Below are 20,307 nucleotides of genomic sequence, written 5' to 3'. Positions count from 1 at the left end.
ATATTTTACTAAAGACCACTGCCAGTTGTTCAGTAGGAGAGGAGGTACACAGCTCCCCGTGGTTTGCTGAGGAATGCAGCACCTTGTTACCTGGTAGGCGAACTGGTGGAAAAGCCTGTATGCAAGGTGAAAAAAAGGCAAGACTAGAGGAAAAAGAATGAAAAGTAAAGATTACCTGCCCCAGTCTGAAACTAGAAATTGCTGGGCTCCCTCTTGCCCCTTGATGTAGCACTTGGACCCACCGAGCCATAGTACCACCAGGCAGAAATGAAAATGCCAGCTCCACAGCTCCACCGTGGACGGCTCTGTGGGAAGCCTTCCAAGCACTTCCCAACAAGGACATGGGGAGGATGCTGTGGGTCAAGGTGACCACCCTGTTCCCTTGCTGTGTCCTGCTGGCAGTTGGCAGAGCAGCAGTGGGGCAAATGGGAGCCATGGAAGCCTTGGGGAAGCTGGCTTGGGGCATAGCTCCAGGAACTGGCCCAGGCTCGTGCTGGAACGGGATGCAGCGTGGGGGGGGCTTTACTGCAAGATGCCTTCCAAAGGGTCAGGGGTGGGGAGGAATGCAGGGGTCTGGGAGAACAGCTTTTCTTGCACTTGTTCTGGCATGTGCTTTATGGACACAGCTACAGGCACAGCTGAGGACATGCACTGGCAGTGACACTGAATAGGTGACTCTGATTTGCCCTTGACCCAGGGCAGCAAGGAGAGGTAGACACTTCCCTCAGCAGAATGAGTGGAGTTTCTTGCTACTTCCTTCCTTCTCCTACCCAGAATCTTCCTATGTGTCTCTCTGTAAAAGCCAGGAAAGCTCCCGTCATTTTCTACCACTGACTATGTTATGAATATATTTAAAAAATAGTAAGTGCAATGTTGAATCAGTTTTGCCACCAGAAGTGATTCAGGAAGGTCACAGTTACAAAGCTGATGAGGATCTCATTAATGGAAAACATTATTTATAATCATTTGAGTGCTTTGGTGTTGTCATTTAATTATACTGAATTAACCTTTGTAATGAGAAGACTCTGACATCTTACTTAAACTTCACACATGTTTTATTTTGTTCTCTGGTTTTCTTGGTGCAGGTATGAAATGGCTTATCTAGATTTTAAATGATTTGATATTTACAACTGTTCAGAGTATACATGTAAGCACAGAATTAATTTTATTAAATGTGGAGATCCAGGTAAATATCATTTTACTGAAAAGAAATTGTCAAACCATTTAAAAAGTTTTTTCTCTCTCCTGCACTCTTGCACAAAAGTTATTAAAATGAAGTCATGCAGCAACTAAGCCTATTTCTCCTGAGATAGGAAAGGAGATAATTTTGGATGACTAATACCTTCTGATTAGGGGTTCTTTCACACAGGAAGCTCTCACAAGTCATTGCTGCACCTGTGTAAAAAACATGTTTTCTCTTCTGTTCCAGTTTAACTCTGAAGAGGATAAAATAGATTCCATTTCTAAGGATTTTGATAACACATCTGAATTATAATCACCTACCCAAGTCTATTTTCAAGGAAAAAGGTACAGTGGGTTTTTTTATTTTCCCAAGAACAAGCCTCATCTCTCTGACAGTATCAGTGTGCAAGACTTATTCTGGGGCCGTATCCTTTTTTTGCACCCAAGCAGGTGGCACTGAGGGAAAACAACTTGGAGACAGGGGGAGTCTCATGATACTTGGGTTCTCTTAGCACCCCCTACAATTTACAGTAGCCTCAGGGGTGTTGGAGTTGACATAAGCAGGGACATAGGTAGAGCTGTTGCAGTGCTGTGAAATTGCTGGAGTGTCACAATTTCCTTTTTCATGCAGTTCTTTTCTGTGCACAGCCATAATGGGAATGAATGTGGCAGCAGTATTTCTGGGACATTAGGTGTCTCCTTGCAAAGACTCATGAGATTAAAACTTGAGTGTTTCTGGTACTTGGTCACTGAGCAGTGGCAGATACTTAGCACTTCCAAGATGCACCACAGAGGAAATGAATAATTAGTTAAGGGATAGAGATTTTTTCCATGTATTATTGTTATTTTTTCCTGCATGAGGCAGGAAAAAATAAAATGTATCTGGCAAAAATATTTAATTTGTATAATGTGTTTTCAGAAGTGTTTGTGCTTCTCAGGGAATTACAGTCTCTTAAGGATTTCAAGAAAATTATTGAAAAATGGGAGATGATTGTAACAGCAGTGGTTTTCTAAAGGAGCTTTTCCTGACAGGAGGTTGGCAAATGGTTCCTTAATATTTCCCAGGTAGTTATGGGATAGTATTCAATGACAATATTACAGTCTTTCCAGTTATGTCTCTCTACAGTTGCTTCATAAACAAACCTTAGAAGTGGTGATAAGGTCTTTATTATGATTATGTTACAATTTTGTTCTACATGCCTTTGTTAATAAAATATTTTATAGCTCCCAGTATGTTATTGGTTGCAAAATGTTTGGTTATACTCTCACTTTGTTTGCCATGGTAGATGAGTGATTTAAAATTGTGACTTCTTTCTCCCACTCCACATAGTAGTGTTGTTTCAAAACCCTAAAGGTACAGCTGTTTCATTTTTCCATTTCCATAACAATGGAATGCAAAATGTCCCCAGTTACAGCTCCAGGGATGAGTTCTCCTCGGGATTCATGATAGATCTGTGTTTTTACAGATACTAATTGTAGCTGAAAAAGCAACAGAAAAAATATTTTAAAAACAACTGAATGGGGCCAGTGGGAAAACAGCTGTGCCATAATTAATTTCCTGATGGCCGTATGTCACAGTAAAGGAGGCAGCTGAATGCCAGAAGGGGAGAATGTCCAAAAGATGCCTTGCTTCTGGGTGTTTGTTCTTCCAGCAAAGGGTGAGGGAATTGCATGGCAGCTGGACAATGGCATTGGGTCAACATTCTGCCACTTAGTGTTGGAGAAAATGCTGCAAAGTGTTAATGAAATGGCGGTTTGTTTCTTTAGTGTTTCTCCGTATTAGGCCAAATACCTCATTAACCACCCATATTTTAGATGTCATGCTTTGTCTATTAAAAGATGTTTACAGGACAATATAGTTACAGAAGGGAAGCACACAGTGAGATAAATGTTTATGTGTGCAAACTGTTTACCTACAGAAATTCAGAGGAAGCCTCTGTCATTCTCCTGTACACACAGTACCACGGAAAGGACAGGCTGTTCTTTTTGTCTGCATTGATGAAACTAACAGGCAACAGAAGGCAATTTTTCAGTTGAACAGAAAAAAAGTACCCAGTTAGAAAGGAAGATCACACCAATGCTTTTTTTTCCTCGTCTTTACAGTCAGCTGGGAATCCTGTTTTGATCCTGCAGTCACCTGGAAGAAACACATTGAACATAAGAATACTATGGTCATATATAAGAATATATGAAGACCTGAAAGGGGTGCAGCAGATGCTGTTACTGACAGCCAAAACACATCTGAGCCCATTTCTTGAAATCTGCTGAAATTAAGAGGAAATGGTACAGGTTTCTGAAAAAGCAAAATCCAGTTGATTTCAGTGACAAGTTGAGTCTGGCTATACAGAAGGAGCTCCAGAAAACAGAAATGCAACACAGAAAACAGTGAATGAAATTAGTAGATGATGGCAATGTGCATCCCAAGTGGGTGACTCCCTTTTTTAGAGGAAGCATGTTGCACATCTTGCTTTCACTGTACTGCTTTCAGAACCTGACTGCCAGTGTAAAGCAGATAGCTGCATTGTTTGGCTTCTCACCAACAGCTGAGCAGATCCAGGAAGGCAAACTTTCCAGCCAGTGAGTGTTAAAGCTCAGGAGACTCGTGGTGCTGTTGGCTTGAGTCTATTCCATAAAGGTAAATCTGTTTGTATTTTGCCAGAGCAGTAGCTCTTTGTCTTGGGCAGACAGGAATTTGGATCAATAGATGGTTAATATTTATGTGTAATTTTCAAGGCTGGGTGTTGTTTAAGAGACACTGATTGTGCTTCAGGAATCTCAATTGATTTCACCCCAAGGGCCAGTACCATGCCTCCATTGTAGTATGCACTAAGCACTAGCTAGAACAAAGAAGAGTTTTATCTTGGCTTCTGTGAGTACTGGGGATAGCCAGTAGTCTGAGTGCCTCTACAGATCTTTCTTCTTGGGTTTTCTAAAAAACGCTCAGGATTACCTATGGACCACAGTCAATTCACAGAATCCAGGTGCTCCACAGATTGATCTCTGTTTTTTCGCCATGGATCAAGCCAGAACCTCAGACAACCCCTAATTGTGAGCTCCACAAAATCTAGATTAAAGGTAGACTGCAACCTTGTCTCTGGTTGCAACAAGCAAAGCTATTGCAGTTAAAAGCCACACTTTTGAGCTTTCTGTGGTGGTGTCACAGCTGCTGGTCACCTTTTCTAGTCTTCTGCAGCTGTACAAGGTGTATGCCAGAGCTTTGAAGGCAGACCAGTAACTTCCCATGGCTGCTTTATGTTCGAGTTCTATTGAAGACACCAAACATAAAGCAAATGTATTCTTCTGCCAGATATTTTTGCACGCAGGAAAAAAAATTCTGAAATATGATAAGACAGAAAAGTTAGTCTTTTGTTTTAAGTTATACTCTTTAGTTATTAGAATCAAGGATAATAATTTCCTCTTCTTTATATTTAAGGTGGTTTTGGACACTGGCAAAATGTTTTTTGCTGACACCCAGAACCAGAAATTGGCTGCCAAATTCACAGCGAGCTTAGTAGTAGCTAAGCTGGGAGTGAAGTTTAAATATGATGTGTGTTGCAAGGCCTGAACCTCCTTTACAGACAAAAAACCCACTAATGTTCAGGCCGTTTTTAATTCACTTCGAGGAAATAAAACAGCAACCAGGACAACATTGAGTTTAAAAATTTTGAATATCCATGCAATTTGCAAACATGTTTTTGCTGGCTTAATTTACACAAGCAGTCCTTGCTTGAGCACTTAGTATCATTGAAGGCTATTGGGCTCTCTTAAACAGCCTGTAAAACACTGTCCTCCCATGTTTTTAATAGTGATTTTTAGCTTTGATCTCTTGTTTCTGGTAGAATCCTGTGTGGAATATATATGCAGTAATTAAATCATTGGAAATATATTCAGTAGATTGGAAGTGGTTTTCCAAGAGGTGTTTTAAAGCAATCTGAAGTGCTATTTTGATTCTTAATTTCTAAGTTAACGAGATTCATATATAATTTTAATTTCTAGGTTCATAGTGTAAAATGAAGTTGCAGAAAGTCTTGTAGTTGTGTTTTGCTCCTTTCTGTATGCTGATCAATGGAAGAAAAAAGTAAAGGATCACAGTAGTGAAAATTTTCTCTCCCTTTCAGCAATATTGTTTTTCTTTCCTGTGATAGTTTCAGATCATTGGAAATGGAGCCTTTGCCTGGGTTATCTGTGTTTACCTGGTTTTGCTTGGCTTACTTTATGCTTAAGAATAGTACATATGATCTCAGAGTCAGGATGTGGATTTTTCCTGGGTATCTCTCTGAGAGCTTTGAGCTGTTGCTGTCCAGAACAGAATGACTGTGCTTTGGTGGAGCCTGAAGACCCATGTGCACAAGATGGTATAACACTGAACAGCCTCACAAAAGGGTGTCTTTTTAGGATACAGTTTTTTCACTTGAGAGGCTGGTTAAGCACCAGTCTTTGGCAGCTGGTTGTTTTTCTCACCAGAGACATTTCTTTATCTCTGAAGAAAAGGAATCCAAGGGAAAAAGTGCTCAGTGAAAGACTATGCAGATAATGGGCACACAGTTGCTAATTTAGCCAGCAGGGAAGGTTACAGTCTTCTTTCTCATAGTTTTTCAATTTCTGTCTGATAAATAATTGCTGGTGGTAGATGTGCCTTGGTCAGAGAGAAAACTCAAATGTTGGATACTTGAGGTGTTGATACAAATGAAATCTGTGAGAGCATCTGCTGCACACTTTGTTGGCTGATGGTAAACACAGCGAACTCCCAACTGTTCAATGCTAATGAGAATCCCTTTCTAAAACTCTGCCAGTGACAGGAGAGTGATTAAAACAGCTTAACTTCCGTGCATAGTTGGGAATATTTTGTCATTTTGTGTTCAGGTCTCCACAAAATCTCGTTCGCCTCTCTTTCCTAACATACTGCTCTTTACATTTCTTCTCCTGTTCTAACCATGATTGCAGCATTGTCACCTGTGTACAGCTCATTGATGGTGCAAAACACTCCAGCTGTTGGTCCTTTAGGCTGACAAGCCTAAAGGATGCCAGTGTCCTGAAGACTGACATTCACATGGTGGGAAGAGAGGATCAATGCAGCTGTGAATTTTCTTTCAAAATTAACAGCTGTAATAATGGTCATTTAAAACAAGTAAACCAAAAGTCAGGTACCAGCAAGGATGGAAGAGCTAAATAGAAATCACAAAATTGAGCTGTATCAAAATGAAGTGGGTTAATACCAAACAAATGTTTCTAGTCACTAAAGCTATCTTAAATAAATCTGAAGTTCCCTATAACCTTTACATAGGCACTGGAAAAAGCAGCAGCATTCCATGGCTATCTGCCTCAGCTGTACCTGCAGCAGTAGGTCAAGATCATCGCTAAGCAATTAGTAAAAGTCAGTTCAAAAGGCTTTGGTCAAGGATGGTGTGGAAGCAGGAGCACTACTTCCTGTTAAAATAGGTTGTTTGAATTACTGATAGATCAGTAACTGCTAGGCTGTGCACTTTAAGTTCAGTGAAGTATTCCAAAACAGGTCAAGAGGAAATCCTGTCTCAAGATGCTAAATAGGCTGCTCTTAAACATATTCTGAAAAATAGACCTTTTCACCAGCAATGTTATTTAGAATGAGGCTGTTTAGCTATCTGGGGAATATTTCATAAGTGATGTTCTAAAGTTCCATCTGTCTGATCTGCACATTCTTCCCAGAGCATATTCACATACTCAGTAATTGCCAGCTAGTGATGGACATGAAAGAAGGAATATGAGATTTGTGAGTATGAGGGTCAGCTCACACTCACAATTTTTTTTTTTCTGCAGCTTTGTGTGTGTTACAGGTTTGGTTCTGTTAAAAATGACGAGGTGGGATAACAAGGAAGAAAGCTGGACCTAATGCCACTGGAGAAAGGGAGAATTTATACCTTTCTCAAGCACTTTAGCACATTCAGGATGAAAAAGAACTGTGAGGTGTTTTGAGATGGTATTATCCACCAGGTCAAGTCCAGTAGCTCACAAAGATTGCATCTACTGACAGCAGCTAAACCAAACAAGCAGTAAAATCAAGTTCCTCATTTTGGAAACTCACTATATATTCTTTCCATCATTAATACAGGAAGCAATTTTGTATATGTATTTTTCATTTCTATATGTTATGCTCTCTGTATATTTTAGCTTTTATGTTTTTTTAATTATGGTACTCAGCAGTAAAACTTTTAATGGTATTTTTGACACAACATTTAAGGAATGTGTTGGATCATTCAGCTTCTAAATATGAGGGTATTTTCAATTCTTTGACCACAGTTTTGGTATCACCTTCTTTCTGTATTTGTAATCTGCTTTTCCAGCAGTTGTAGATATTTATGATGTCTACAATTAGGATGTCTACTGCTAAATACTGTTCTATTAGTACTTCTGTTACCTCAGTTTTCCTTATGAGCTATTCAGTAATGATCATAAGGCAGGAAAGTATATCTAAATGGTATTGAAAAAGAAATTGGATGTCTTCTCTTGGAAAAGAAGATAATAAATATATCTTTTCTATGCAGAAGATAGTTCCCTTGTGTGTTTTCAGGGTGTCAATAACTCAGCCAAGAAGGAGAAGAATTCTGGTATTGAATTATAATAAAAGTAAAATGGGATTAAAGCAGACAGAGCTGAGCTCAGTTTTCTCTTTTGTAAAATGTGAGCATTTAATATTTCAGCTTTATGCAGCACATTAATTAGAAAGATAATTAATGTTGAATTACAATAGAAAAGCTGTAAAAGCACAGGGCTCATATGACATCCACAGCAACATCAAATAATTTTGATAGGCTGTTATAAAGGGTGCCAAATGTATTTATAATGAAGAGGGACACAAATACAAAATACAAACAAAAGTCAACAATCACAATCTTTTTATGACAGCAGATGTCTGGACTTGTATTCTAATGTGTTGTTTTTTGGGTGTTTTTTTTTTTTTTGTTTTGTTTTTTTTGGTTAAATTCCAAACATTAATCTGAATTTTGTCTAAAGGACCTTTGTTGGGGATTAGGACCTTCTGTTTTACTTGTAACACCCTGCAGAGCTTGGCACTTTGACACTGGAAGTGTCAAAATGAGAGTGGTTAGTGATTGTTACAGATGTTAATATTGTCAGGGTTGATGTGGAGGAGAGAAACAAAGAGCAGCAACATTCTGAATGAGAGCACACTGCATCAGTGCTGTGTCTGAGCTCTTGCTAGAGCTCTCTGTAAAATGGCATTTATGTCCAGGTATTTATGGTCTTACATGCAATTGTCCTGTATTGCTATTGCACTTTTCAATACATGTCAATTTGATATATGAAGTATTAGGCAATAAAATATTTAATTTTTATCTGAACTAAATGTTTTTCATGTGATTATTTGGCTTCTGCAAAAACTTGATGGGCTTGAGGAAGACAGAAAATTAGTCATTGACTTTGCTCAAAAGGTGAGTCAGTCAGGAACAGTCAGGAAATGAAAGGGGGCTGGGAAGCTGGTATCTTGGGAGGCTTGTGTACTTGTGAATAATTTAAGTTTATTGACATATGCTTGTGGGGTCTCTAGTGAGCTCCCTGCTGTTTTATATTTTACAAGCCAGTGAAGCCATTTTCATTGCTAGAATATTCATTAGCATTGCCCCAGCAGGTAAATAACTCATAGTTGCATTATTGTGTATTTCTGATATATCCATAGGCAATGTATTTATGTTCAAAGGAAAAAATGAAATACTGATCTTAGGCATTAGACATACATCCCAATAAATGTTTAAAAAAAACCCCCAAATCAGCAAACAACCAAAAAATAGAACGCTTATAATCTTCTTTCTCATTTATTTCTCACAGACAGCTCTGCAGATATGGTGAGACCTCATGGGGGCTGGGTTTCCATGCTCCTCCGTCCCTGCAGCACCAGGTGGGTTCACGGGGCCCTTGCCATGCTGAGAGGTGGCTGTAGTGGGAAACCCCCTCTCCCCTTGCCTTGGGAGCAGTGGAAAAACTGCATGGCTGCCACAGCCCATTGCCCCGGGGCTCTCCTGCTGCAGGAGCTTTGTCTCTTGGGCTGTCTGGTGCTGCATGCCTGGCTTTTAAAGGTGAGAGAAGTTGTTCTCCACGTTGGAAAAATGCAGCTTATTTCTTGGAGCTGGGACAAACACAGCAGGGAGTCAGTTCCCCTCCTAGTGACCGAGGGTGCCAGCCTGCCTGGGGTGAGCAATGATCTCTTGGTGGTGAAAAGCACATCAGGTTCCCTGTTCTGTCTGAATCCCAAACTCCTAAGGGTTTTTCTAGCAGTAAAGCCTGACTGTGTTCTTGCCAGAGAGAGAAAAAACATGGTGTGGGGGCATGTAGGGGAACAGGACCACATAAAAACAAGAGGGTACAGAGGGAGATCAGCTTTGAAGGCTGTATTTGTTTGATGTGTCTGTTCCCCATATGGCTGGAGATCATAATTTGGAGCAGAAAGCCTCAGGAAAGCACCTGCACAATGGTGCCAGTGGGAAGTGTCTGTGCCCTCCGGAGTCTCAGCAGAGCAGCAAATGTGTCAGAGTGCTGGGGTTTGCTCAGCTCCTTGTTGTACACAAAACACAGTATTCATGGTCAGGAGTAAACAGGGCTGTAAACAATCTCCTGTTCTTACCAAGTCCAAATGTCTCTGTGGCACTTAATTGCTTTTGCAGGCCATTTTATGCCTCTCCAGCCCCTGTGCCCTGACTTGCCTTTTTAACTCAGGAATATGAAGCACAAGAGACAGACTGTGTATTTTATACATGGGTGATTTCATAGTTTCTGGACAGTTTCTGGTCAGGCCCTCCAGGTCTGTCTTGTGTTGGCTTTTTCACTGTCCATGTTTTGAATAGTTTATGATTTGAGGGCCATACAAGTGCTTTGTCCACAAATGAATTGTTTGCCTGAAGCCCAAGGGTACCAAGAGAAGAAAAATGCAAGAATATAGAAAGATGACTATGTAATGAGTAGAATATCATTAGTATCATTATTAAATGCTGTAAATATAAAACTGTTTGCTGGCATGGCAGACCCTCCAGAATAATGATAGCAGAATTAGCCTGAGTTTGCTTCAGAAGGAAAACTGTTCAAAGTACAGCATTAAATCATCGAGGATTCGAGGAAAAGACAATCCACAGCTGAGGTACAGCTTTCAGAAAGTCTTTCAGAAGGTGTGGAGGCTTTCAGGACTGAATCCTGCGTGCTCCCTGTATGACCCTCTTGTGGAAGCACATCACTCCTCTAGCAGGTGCCACTGCACCCACAGCTGCCCTGCTGTCCACTGAGGCAGTGCCAGGCATAGTGTCTCGGGCACAGGAGCTATTGACATGCTACAGCAGTTTTATGGTGAGCTCAAAGAGACAAAAGGAGCTTGAAAAGAAACACACTGAATGTTTGCTGGGTGGTTTGCACATGGACATGAGCAAGGTAGCCAGGCAGGATCAGCTCCATTCTGGGAGTCATGATTACTGCAGTTCTGAGGGTCCACATCAGCAAGGGCCAGCCCCTCTGAGTGACACTGGTGCTCAGCAGTGTGACCCAGAAGAAAGCAGAGTGCCACAGCATGGATGCAATAGGTGTGAGCAATCCAGCTTGCCAATTCTAAGCCCATTTGTGAAATGTCACTGTCAGCTGAGGTGAACAGGGTGAGTAAGTGCACGGCATCATGGAGCTGCTCATGGGTGTACGTGGGAGAGAGGCTGCAATACTGGTGCACTGGAAGAGCAAAGGAGTTTGTTTGGGGATGGTCTGGAAAATGGCACTTGTTATTTGCATGTTAAATATTGATATCTGCACTCACTAATCTTTTTAATGCCAAACTGAGTGCAATTTTATTGTGTTCTGGGGTGATTATATATAAATCAACTTCTTTTAGAAATATTGTTTGGAATTAAATGCAGTGTTATATTTCTGGGGTTCATGGACTTCTGCTAATTTATATGAACACAACAGTTAGGTGGCATTTAATTATATGTGTAGCTAATCCAAAGCAATGCAACATTTTATAAGGATAATTGGTAAGTTGTCATGTAGGTGGTTTCTCTAAATGGGTTCATACAATTTAGAAGGATAAAAGAAATTGCACATAAATAATAGGTTATTAGAAATAAAAGGGTAGGCAATTACTCATAGTATCAGAAGTCTGCAATTCAGCTGACAATGGAACTCTCAGAATGTTACAGCTACAGTATTTGCATAAAAAAGCCTATGAAATTTGTAGTTTGCTTTGTTTCCCATTTCGAGTGCCTTGTGTAATTATTATACTAAGTTCCCTTTTGAAGAAATCCATTATAATATTAATTATGTTAATTCTGATGCTGTGAATAATTGTCCATGTATTCAGTAAAACTGAGTTTTGGTTTTTGCCCCTTAAATATGAGTGAACCGTCTTACAGGGATGTGTGCTTGGTATTTTTGGTGCTATCTTTTCCTAATTTTTGCATAAGAGTGGCATACAATTAATGCTCTATTTAGGAACTGATTTGAAGTGGAGGAGGAAGTTTTAACCTATATTTATCTTCGGAAAGCATAGCTGGATGTTGGGGATTGTTACAGCAAAAAAACACTTATTTTTTTCTTTCTGTGGACTATAAATGTTACCTGGAATTAAATAAAAGAAGAGAACAGTGCTACATTCTGTTCTCAGGTAAATACTCTCCTTAGAATCAGCTGCTGCTGTGGCACTGGCATCAGTCTGTTGGGGATGAGTTTGATCTCTTAAGTGCTCTCCCCTGTAAAGTGGAAAATGCTCCAAGTCTCTTTCTGTTGAGGGGAACAGGAGGGAATTAATGTTGTGCTGGCTTTTTGTGCCATGCAAACACAGTTGGGTTGCTGAGGGCCAGCACTGGTTTAGTCAGTAAGTGCTCATTTTGCTCCCTCTGTTTGATTACCAGGTTGAGTCAAGAGTAGTACATGAAAAGACCCATGAAAATACCATTCAGCAAAACATGGCATGATCCTGCCCTGCAAATGTCAGATTACTATTTGTATTGTGACAGTCCATTTCTCTGTGCAGCTAAAAAACATTGTATTTTTGCAGCATTACAGGAGAGAGATGTTGAATTACGGGGAAAATCCTGAGGGACAGCAAAGTCTCTCCAGTACGTAATTTCATCACTTCTACTCTCAAGGCAATGGTCCTGAGAATAAACCACAACATCTAGGTACTGGCAGTGGTTACAGGATATGAGGGACATACTGGAAGTGTTCTTTTGTTCTTTACACTGCTTTCCTTAAAACACAATCTCAGGTTCCTTCAGGTAGATCCCCAGGGCACTTCAGCGTCTCAATGCCCTGAGGTCAGACATCAATGCATCCCCTTTTTTGGTCTTCCCCATCCCACAAAACAGAAAAGCAGCAGGGACTGGTCCTCTCTCTTTGTTTAACCAAAGTGATGAGGCCAGTGTCCCCTTCCTGTGTTTATGGAATGACCTTATAGTGAGCTATTACTCCTCACTTTAATTCCTTCTGCAGATGGAGGAATCAAACCTGTGTCTCCCAAGACAGAACAAGATAGAAGTTGTGGGCTCCTGTGCTGTAAAGAGGCTACTTTCCTGTTGAAACTATTGCACAATCAGAATTAGTTGGGCAAGACAGAGCGACTGTGGCTGACTGGGCCAACATATGTGCTATTGGGGAATGGGAGCTGAGGGACTACACCTGAGGAGGAGGGAAGGAGCTTGCTGCTCCCTTGCACTCTGCAGTAGTAATTCATTAGTCACTGAACTTTCCATTGTGCTGTATTTCTTGAGTGGATGTGGCTGCTGCTGCTGTGCCTGGTGTGGACAGCAATCCTATGGGTGCATGTCAGGCAGGCTCATGAGGTCACAGGTCCTCAGGGAGATTGGAAAATGTCCTTCTGCTTATTCTGGCATAGGAAAATGAAAATATATGGGCATATAGGCATGAAAACAATATGATTCTCAGGTCAAGTAGAAATTTCTGCTCTCAGAGTAACATTCATCTGGGCAGACTCCTTTGCCTGTTTGTCTTTCACTTGCTGGATATGAGAGCAGTGCCCCATCTCCATAATTTCCATGTATGTCAGTAAAAGAAACAGGACTGCTGGGAAATAAATGTAAAGAAAGGAGGCTGGAGAAATTTGGAAAAAAAAAAGCAATTTCTAACAGATGAATGGTGGTAAAAGGTTTCCGAGGATTGCTAAAAAAGTCTGTACAACCCAGTTGTACAGTTCTGGTAAGGCCTCTTTGTCCAACTGTCCTATAGCTTTTAGCCTCTCTTGTATCCTAATCTGTGTCTGACAATATCCATTGGGTATGTGCAAGAAAGCACAGCATGGCTTTTATGACTGCCTTGTGCTACCTGCTCTCTGCACCTGTGCCAGTGTGGACACACCCAAAGCAGCACAGAGAATCTAGGAAAATCATAGAATTGTTGAATGTTTGGGTTGGAAAGGACCTTGAAGATCATCTAGTTCCAAACCCCCTGCCATGGACAGGGGACGCTTCCATCAAGACCAGGTTGTTCATAGCCCCATCCAATCTGACCTTGAATGGTGCCAGGGATGGTGCATCCACAACTTCACTGGGCAACCTGTTCCAGTGCCTCATCACCCTCACAATAAACAATTTTTCCATTATTATCTAGTCTAAAACTATTCTCTTTCAATTTGAACCCATTCCCCTTGTCTTCTCACTTCATGCTCTTGTAAATAGTCATGCCCCATCTTTCCTGTAAGTTCCCTTCAGGGATTGAAAAGCTGCAGCTAGGTTACTCTGAAGCCTTCTCTGCTCCAGACTGAACAATCCCAATTCTCTCAGCCTTTCCTCATAGGGAAAGTGATCTGTCCTCTGATCTGAACTTGGTGGCTCTCCTCTAGACTCATCTAACAGGTCAATATCCTTCCTGTGTTGTGGGCAAGAGATGGTTTGTTTGCTTTTGATGGCGCTTTGCCACTGGTGCCCAGACAGAGAATGGGTGGATTAATCTCTAATTTTCAGTGTCTTCTCTAGCCTGTGCTGTCTCTGCAACTCTTCAGGACAGAAGAGATAAATGTACTCCAAGATTTGCCAGCATTACATAGAAATCTGAGAACATCTGTCATTTCTAAGCTTCTGAAGTGTAGTTTTTTTCCCTCTGTTTTTTTTTCCCCAGAGAATCTATTCAACAGCACAAACCCTGCTCACCTGTGTTCCTCTAGGGAAGGCTTGCTGAAGAGGTGAGCCCAACACCTGTAACCTGCAGGTGTTGAAGATTTGTTAATCACCTCGGGCCAGTTACTTCAGGAGGGATAACTGAAAGGATTAACAGGATGGAGCCGAGGAAAAGGAGAAAGCAGGCAAGATTTAAAAAAAAAAAAAAAAAAAAAAAGTTATCAGTGAGTTAAAAATGTAGTAAAAAAGTTGGGGTTTGGTTTACCAGCATTTTTTCACCAGTCTGTTCACACTATAGAAGACTTCTTCTCACTGTAAGTTGCATGTTGTTCCATGGTTGTATATGTATTCAAAGCTAATAATGTACTAATGTAGTTACTATTGTTTTTATAAAAGCATATGTTAAAAAACATTTTTTGTTTTCATCATTATCAGTTGTATTAATCTCCAAACAAAGCTGAAACTGCTGTAGTTACTGTTTATTGACCAGCCAAATAACATTTATCTCCAGCACAGAGTTTACTGATTTTTTTTTTTTGTGTGTGTGTAGCTGCTAATAAAATTTGATAACATTTTACTTGTAGGGAGATTTTAGATTGATGTTGAAAGATGTGCTAAAAGTTAGCCAATTATGTTGCAAAACTTTCCACTACAAATTCTAATTCTGCTTGAACAGAAGGATGCACTCTTAACCTAGTTTTCTCCACGGTGTTCATTTTGAATCAAAAGTAACTGATTTTTGTCTTTTCCTGATAAATGCTTCTATTGATTTTTCTACTGCTTAAGCTCCTGCTTTAAGGAAAACACTTGTTTAAATCAATCCCTATTTTGAAAAACATGTGAGAACAGGCTTAGTTGCAGGTCCTGTGTAGGCCTGATGGGTGTTCTCCCTGCACCACAAGAATGTTTATATTATGAGGTTGTTTGGGTTAGGTCCATTAGTCGTGGTCCCCCTCACCCTTCATCCACCAACCTCCTTGACCTGAAATGGTGGTAAAATATTCCGTCCAGACAAATGACTGTTCTGAGGTGGATGAGCCACAAAGTCCTTCTGGAGACTGCTGTACAGACTGCCCCTTGGAAGCTTGAGACTGCCTTTTCTCCTTCTCACTTTTGCTCTAGGCCCTTTTGTCCTTTTGGGCTGCAGCTGTTCTCACAAGTTCAGGATGGAAGTGATGGCTACATGTTACCTGAAATATAATCCCCCAGATCCCTAATTAGGAAAAGTCCAAATGCTCAGTGCTTTATATACCCTTATATCTGGGATTGGTTTGTCCTGTTTTCATTAATGTGGCCGGCTGAGAAATGCACATGCAGAGTTTGAACCGTGCTCACTTTAAAAAAGCACATTTGTAGTTAGGATACAGATTCAGGCACCAGTTGATTGAGAGCTGCTCTGCCAGTGCTGAGAACTTCTCTTACCTGGTAAACATGGAGACATTTAGTAAAATAACATATGTTTTAGTGCAGGCATCCTTCATGTGAAGCAGTGCAGAATGTTAATGAGGGAGAATGGAGGGTAAAGAACCCAGTTCGACAGGGTGAGGCACATCCACAATGGCAGGGTGCTTGGCACAGCAGCTATGGGCTTCTTCTCAGACCTTTAGGTGAAACTAAAATGTTACTAAAAAGAAGGAAAGGGTTCATTCTCTCCTCTTTCCTCAAATGGATTATTCTAAAACATTTTCCTCCAGTCTGCTGTACAAAATGCCTCACATTCTTTGTGAGGTTTTTCATACATGCATAACTGCAGTAAAAGGCAAAAATGTATGCCCTACCTTCAGTCATTCCTGCATTAGCTACTCATCAAACAAGTTTGACTTATACTGATATTTTTACTGCAGACCTTGCATAGCTTTTTAAAAGTACTTAAAATTTCTTTTTGTTCCTTGTAATCTAATAATGTATGGGACTTAATGTCTGTGGTGACAGAAACTTCTATTTCCATGGTTTATCTTCAGAAGATATTTTTTGTTGTCTTTTGGAACTATAGGAATTGCCCTTACATGGTTACACCTGGCATCAGGTTACTCTAGGTTTTGGGGAATTTACAAGACTCATGGAAGACCATTCATCCTGATAAAAGTTTCAGTCTTGCCCTGAACAGTTTATTGAGCTAAAAATCAGATATATGGAACTGAAAAAATTCTGATTTAGTTATATTTCTTTCTATAATTGATAGAATTCTAATTATTCTTCCTTGAGTCAAGTAAGCGTGGTTCTTCCCTTCAGATTGCTTATGCAATTGCTTTTTAAGTTTGTAAAAGTATTTGCTGTACCTGTGGCTTAAAGGCTCAGCTGTTTCTTGGGGTTCAAAAGTAGTTTTGATGTAGCTTTTGCATGTACTGCCAAATGTCAAGGATTACTAAAAACTTGTTTTGTCACAGGCATGGAGTGAGGTACATTTTTTGAAACAAGATAAAGATCCTAAGAACAGTTGATTTTCTGAAAAAATGTAAAAGGCTTGCTGACCTTTTGAAATTGTGTAACTGAACTCCAGGGTTTATTGATCTGCACAAAAAACCTCTCCAAAATGCCACAAATTGCTTTGTGAAGTACTCCTGCCTTCTGGCATGAGGTGAAGTATTGAGTACTAGAAAGTGTTTTGATTATGCATTTAAAAATGGGAAACCTATGAATATACATTTAAATGGATTCTGTGGCTTATGATGAACTCTCAGAGTGCTAATGCCAGGCTGCAAACTTAATTTTGATTGCAGGGTCAGTCCTTGCCTTCCTCCTCTCTCTTTATCTCTAGTGTGGACTGTAATTTGAAGACAATGAAGAGCTTCCAGTAGGAGGCTCTCAAATTCAGAGTTGTTTCCCTGTGTGTACAATGCTGAGCAAGATGCAGTAGGTGGTGTATCTTCTATATTAATGCACTATGTGACTGAGCTCTCAGAGACGTCTGACTCAAATAAAATGAGTAACACCTCTATTTATGCTACAGTGAAAAGCTGTAGGAGGTTAAATTTGGACTATTTTTCTTCTTAAATCATAGTCAAGGTTTAGGGATTCATATTAAAGTCCAATATTTCTAGGTAGTTCACAGTGACAGTTTTTAAGGTTTTTTTAAAATTGCCCTGAGATGAAGAGCCACAGAACCCACAGTAGGCCCTGTGACTTTGTTAAGCTGTGTTCCTGATCCCAGTAATTGGCAGCACTTTTTCCTGTATGTTTTGAACATATCTTGAGGATATGTTCACTTGCTGGCAGCCTTCTGTGGACAAGCCACCTTACTGGATGCTGCCAGAGGTCTTAAAACCAGTGACTGCCCTTCTCAGTTGTGCTTACATCTGTGCCATGTGACTTCTCCAAGCAAAAATGGGTCACAGCTTATGGGTCCACAGCAGAGGAAATAGGCAGCATGTTTCAGCTGAAACAGAATATTCTTGGGAATCACTGAAGAGTTGCACACCCAGGCAGCCTCTGGGCATTTCCCTGCTGTGCTGTGTTTGCAGCACTCCTCAAAGGCTTTGTGTTGTGAGCAAGAACAGCACATATACTGCACGAGTAGCTGTAAGTTATGCCCAGTCAGTTCTTGAAGGAGTTTTCTTTGTGCCAGTGCAGTTTTATTGTGGCTTTGAAGTTGCCTGTTATGGAATGTGATCGCTACCTTAAATGTTTATGGAAACCTTCTAATGGGTCTGAGCTTCAATAATAACATTGTAAGATGCCTTCAACAGAAAAAGCAGTACAGACCTTCTCTCCTTTTCCCTTGTCTATTTCTTTTTATAGCTATATGATTTTATGTAGAAACCTTTAGTAACACTAGTATTGAAAACACTTTCAATTGAGATCACACCAAGTTTTTGGCGATAATTTCCAGCACTGGAACTTCAGGAGGCCACTGGGATGCAGCTTGGCAGGTAGAGGGCCAGTTCCATAGCCCTACACCACATAACCTCAGACAACATCAGGCTTGCACAGAGATCCTAATCAATGTATTTTGTAAATAAAAATCATATGCCTGTGTTGCAGCCATCTATTTCAGTTGGAAGGTACCTGCTGTGATCATCTAGTCCAACTGCCAGAGCAATTCAAGGCTGGCCAAGCTAAAGCATATTATAAAGGGCATTTTCCAAATGCCTTGTAAACAAACACTGACAGGCTTGGGACATTGACCATCTCTCTGGGAAGCCTGTTCCAGAGTTTGACTACCCTATTTGTAAAGAAATGCTTTCTAATATCCAGTCCGAACCTCCCCTGGCACAGCTTTGAAACAGTTGCACACATCCTGTCAGTGGATACCAGGGAGAAGAGCTCAGCACCTCTCTCTCCCTTTCCCCTCCTCAGGAAGCTGTGGAGAGCAGTGAGGTCACCCCTCATCTTCCTTTGCTCCAAACAGGACAAGCCCAAAGCCCTCAGCTGCTCCTCATGGGACATTCCTTCTGGTCCTTTCACTGGTTTTGTTGCTGTCCTCTGGATGCAATCCTTCTTAAACTGGGGGGCCCAGAACTGCCCAAGTGTTGAAGGTGAGGCTGCAGCAATGCTGAATTCAGTGGACAATCACCTTTCTGGACCAGCTGCTGATGATGTTTGAGGCACCCCAGGGTGCAGTTTGCCCTCCTGGCTGCCAGGGCTCACCCTGCTGACTCAGACTGAGCTGTGCCAGCCAGCAGCCCCAGGTGACCAGCGGCCAGCCAGGTGTAGCCCAAATCAGTGCAGCCCTACTGCCAGGGCTCACCCTGCTGACTCAGGCTGAGCTGCAGCCAGCAGCCCCAGGTGACCAGCAGCCAGCCAGGTGTAGCCCAAATCAGTGCAGCCCTCTGAGCCCTGCCCTTCAGCCAGTTCTTCACCCAGCACACCCTGAACCTGCTCATCCCACAGCTGGACAGCATTTCCAGAAGGATGCTGTGAGGGGCAATATCAAAAGCCTTTCTAGAATCCAGAAAAATTGCATCCACTATTTTCCCTTCATCCACTGGGCTGGTGACCTCATCACGGGAGGGTATCAAATGGGTTAAACAAGACTTTCCTTGTGAACCCATGTTAACTGTGCCTGATGAGTGCATTATTCTTCAAATGCCTTTCAATAGCACCCAGTAGACTCTGATACTCCCTAATGGTTGCAGGTGCTGAGGTTAGACAAACAAGTCTGTAGTTCACTGGGTCTTCCCTCCTGTTGTTCTTTGTAGGAGCATGTGGAATAACACTGGCCTGCTTCAGTCAGCAGGGACCTCCCCAGACTCCCAAGACCTTTGGTACCTGATCAGGAGAGGTCCTGCCATAACTTCACTAGCTCCTCAGTACTCTGGGGTGAATTCCATCAGGCTCCATGGACCTGAGAACATTCAGCTGATACAGCTGGTCCCTTACAGTTTCAGTGTCCACAAACTGAAAGTCACTATTCCCACACTTGTGGTCCTCTGGCTTAGGGAACAAGCAGTCCAAGGCTTATCGTAACTTTCCAAATGTGTGTATTGGTAATTGCAGTGGAATATTCTAACCATTTTCTTGCTAGAAATCAAAATCTTCATTCATACATGCATGTATCTATATATTTTTTCAAAGTATCTTAGGAGCCCCTCTCTGTGGAATCTTTTACACATGAAAATCAGCATCATACAGACTTGTATGGTGTTATAGAATACTAGCTCACCATCTGCTTGATAGAATTGAATTGCACAATCTTATCTTGTAATTTGGAGAGTGAAAAATCATTAGATACAACTAGACTAGTTTTTTATCTTATGAAAAGTTTAAAATTTCATTATTTTCCACATAAATAGGATCACTCCTGTGAGTAATAAGCTACAAAGATGAGCTAGAGGCTACACTTTATCTGCACTAATCTCAGTGACTAATACAGAAGATGATGGATAGTAATGAAAATATCTGCTTTGAGTTGTTTTTAAAATTGAAGCAGATAAACAACCCTTCATCTATTTCCAATCATTACACTTTTCTAAGAAAGAAATTTTAGAATTGCGTCATGGCTGCAGCCCTGGACTCTGTGCCGAGCGCCATTTAACAGAAACTAGGTAAATTGAGAAAATGTGGTATCATTGGTTAAAGTTACTGCAAGAAG

The 20,307-nt window shown here is 41.0% G+C and overlaps 1 pseudogene; it reads left to right on the top strand.

Moving 5' to 3' along the window:
* The first annotated feature begins 434 nt into the window (after positions 1 to 434).
* LOC120496868 lies at positions 435 to 4,747 on the top strand (annotated as a pseudogene).
* The last annotated feature ends 15,560 nt before the right edge of the window (positions 4,748 to 20,307 follow it).

Source organism: Passer montanus, unplaced genomic scaffold, assembly GCF_014805655.1.
Source record: "Passer montanus isolate IOZ18808 unplaced genomic scaffold, ASM1480565v1 scaffold12, whole genome shotgun sequence".
Taxonomy (NCBI): Eukaryota; Metazoa; Chordata; class Aves; order Passeriformes; family Passeridae; genus Passer; species Passer montanus.
This window is presented reverse-complemented; position numbering and strand designations above follow the sequence as displayed.